At 39.2% G+C, this 3,486-nt stretch overlaps 1 pseudogene; it reads left to right on the top strand.

The window, feature by feature from the left end:
* The first annotated feature begins 640 nt into the window (after positions 1-640).
* LOC118920062 (olfactory receptor 7A17-like) lies at positions 641-1,540 on the top strand (annotated as a pseudogene).
* Positions 1,541-3,486: the final 1,946 nt, after the last annotated feature.

The following is a 3,486-nucleotide window of genomic DNA, read 5'->3' as shown; positions in this document are numbered from 1 at the left end:
GCTATCAATTTCTGTATTTTAATTTTCTATCCCAATTTTTAAATTTTTTATTTTTATTTCATTGATTAGATAAAATATTCTTTGGTAAAACCTTTACAATTTTCTGCATATAGTATCATATCAACTACAAATAGAAAGAATTTGACTTTTTTCTTACCAAATCAGATGTCTTTTATTTCTCTTTCTTGACTGATTGCTCTGGGTAGGATTCCCAGTACCATGTGGAATGGCAGTGGAGAGCGTGAGCACCTTTGCCTTGCTCCTGCTCAGAGAGGTAAAACTTTCACCTTTTTACAACTTAGTATAATGTTAATTGTGGACTTCCCATATATGGCCTTTAAATATTTTAGGAAATTTTTATGTTCAACCCCTTGTACTGGTTGCCCACACAAGACTTGGAACATTGTTGGGACTCAGTATATTACCTAGACATGAATCATACAATTGCTCAGTTACTGAGGACAAGACACTTCTGGGAAAAATCTGAAAATGGGAGTATTACCTAATCAGATATAGCAAAGAGGGAATATGACAAGGAAACCAGATCCATAGACAAAACTTTGAAAATTATTTCCTGAGTGCAAAATATAATTTAGCATTTCAATGATCTTAGTAATACCAATAGGTATAAAAATCAATCATGTTATTTTTCCTTCCTTATACTCAGCTTCACAACATAAAACCAGGAAACATTACAGGAGTTTCAGAATTTCTTCTTGGCCTTTCAGAGGAAATAAAACTGAAGCCCCTCCTATTTGGGCTTTTCCTCTCTATGTACCTGGTCATGGTGTGTGGAAACCTGCTTATCATCCTGGCTGTCAGCTCAGACCCCCACCTGCACACACCCATGTACTTCCTCCTCTCCAACCTGTCCTTTGTGGACATCTGCTACACCTCCATCACCATCTCCAAGATGCTGTTGAACATCCAGACCCAAAGCAAAGTCATAACATATGCAGGCTGCATCAGCCAGTTGTATTTTTTCCTACTCTTTGTAGGGTTGGATGACTTCATTCTGACTGTAATGGCCTATGATAGGCAGGTGGCCACCTGCCATCCCCTACACTACACAGTCACCATGAACCCCTGGCTCTGTGGGCTGTTGGTACTTGTGTCCTGGACCATCAGTATTCTGCATTCCTTCCTACAAACCTTAATAGTGTTGCAGCTGTCCTTCTACACAAACAGAAATTCCCCATTATTTCTGTGAACTTAATCGGATGGTCCAACTTGCCTGTTCTGACACCTTTATCCTTGGCACAGTGATGTATTTTGCTGTTCCACTGCTGGCTGGTCATCCCCTTGCCTGTATCCTTTAGTCATGCTGTGAAATCACTTCCTCCATATGTAGAATATCATCAGTCCAAGAGAAGTATAAATCATTTTCCATCTGTGCATCTCACCTCACTGTTGTGTCTTTACTTTATTGTATGAGCCTAGGTGTGTACTTCAGCTCTACCGTGCCCACAGCTCACACTCAAGTGTGACAGCCTCAGTGATGTACACCATGGTCACACCCATGCTGAACCCCTTCATCTAAATTTGAGAAATGAATCCCTAAAGAAGGGTCTGAAAGATTTCTTTTTATGGTAGCTATAAAAGGTCATTTCTCCTGGGGCTAGAGAAAAGCATATGATTTCTGGGTTGATGGCCTCAGCTAAAAATTACAATTGTAAGAGTTTACCATTTATCATTTTTCTCCTCTCCCAAGTTATTCTCAATCTTGCATTTGAAAAATCTAGGAATTCCCATTCATCAAGTGACTACATGTTTCCTAACAATTTATTCTCAAATAAAAATGTGATACCTAGCAATTTTTAAAATAAAAGATAGTCATGAGTTATACCACTCCTATGGAAAATATTGCTCTTGGAAACCTGGTTATTTATATATTTATAGTGGAGAAAAATTTCAGGTCAGAGTTTTCTCATTTTGGTCCATCATTCTTTCTATATTACATAACTGTACTTTCTGATAATCTAGATTTTATCATATATATTGTTTTATCTGAAGTAATTAGATTTTTTGATATCATTAATGCACAATTACTTGAACAGCATTATGGTTACTATACTCCCCCCATTATCAAGTCCCCCCACATACCCCATTATAGTCACTGTCCAGCAGTGTAGTAAGATGCTATAGAATCACTACTTGTCTTCTCTCCTACTAGTTGAAATTTCATCATAACAAACAAAGAGGCAGTGAAAGAACAGCATCCTTATCATCCATTACATACCCTCTTCATAATCAAAGGATGAGTCAATACAAAGCTCAGACTCCTGTCCAGGCATGTGATTCAGAGTCATCCATTTATGCAGTCATGCAAGTCCTCCCAACATCTTCATGTTACCTTGAAGGTACCTCAGCGGGATCACTTCTAACAGTTATGTGAAACAGATTTGAATAACAGAGTCATCATGAATGCCATGTTCAAATATCATAACAAATGCCAGGGATGAGAAGAATCAGATTATTTCAATGGCCCTGAGATCTAATTTGGTTACTGTATTAGTTAGCTATTGCTGCATAACAAATCATCCTAAAAAAGTTAAATTGAATGTCTTTATTATTGAATGATATTTTATGGTGGGTGTTGTACTGACTTCTGTGGCTCTTCATAAAGCATAAGCCAGCTGTGAATCCTGTTCTGTTTCATTGCCTCATTCATGGTGTATGTGATTGTAATACTCCTCAGTCTAGAAACAATTTGTGTCATATCACTAATTTTTTGTTAGTAGTCTATATCTCCTAGTTTAAAGGGGAAACAATGAGTTCATCTATTGTAATTTGACTTAATTTAATTCTACTATTTTGATATCTGCATGGGAAAGGTTGCTTTTTTGCAGTTAGAAAAACTATGTTCCACACCTGCTATGTGCAACTCCAGATCCAGCTATGAGTCATGCACCACTACAATATTCTAATTCTAACAAAATTATTAGAGCAGGGTGCTCCTGCCATAGAAGTGAGGACACAGCTCAAACATGCTCTGGGCAAGGACACTATCCAGGCTCCTGACCTTGCAGCTGAGCCCCCCATACTGGAGTCCTCACTGCTTTGTTGCCTGCCCTCATTACTGGCAGTGCCATCCATTCAGCCAGCCCCTGCAGGTGCCCCCATAGTCACATGTGACTGTCAGCTTATGATTTGCATAACACTTGCACAGATGTTATCTCTGAACCCCCACACTTTCAGCATCATTTGACTCCTTCCTTTCTGAAATGCTTCTCCTCCAGAAGGTTGATGGAAGCCACTCCCCACTGGTAACTTTTCTGTCTTCTGCACCCCACCTCCCTGTGGGGTGTCCAAGAATCAGTCCTGCATGATAACTGCCACATCTATAGTTCCAGCCCTGAATTCACTCCTCACCCCAGGTCATGTATTCACATGAAAGCATCTCAAATTGAGGGGATCCACACAAAACTGTTGATTCCATTGCATTCCAACCTGTTTCTCCCAGGTTGTTCTTTCTTCTGTGAATGG

Source organism: Manis pentadactyla, chromosome 12 (assembly GCF_030020395.1).
Source record: "Manis pentadactyla isolate mManPen7 chromosome 12, mManPen7.hap1, whole genome shotgun sequence".
NCBI classification, from domain to species: domain Eukaryota; kingdom Metazoa; phylum Chordata; class Mammalia; order Pholidota; family Manidae; genus Manis; species Manis pentadactyla.
The sequence above is the reverse complement of the archived record's forward strand: the minus strand, read 5'-3'. Positions and strand labels throughout refer to the sequence as shown.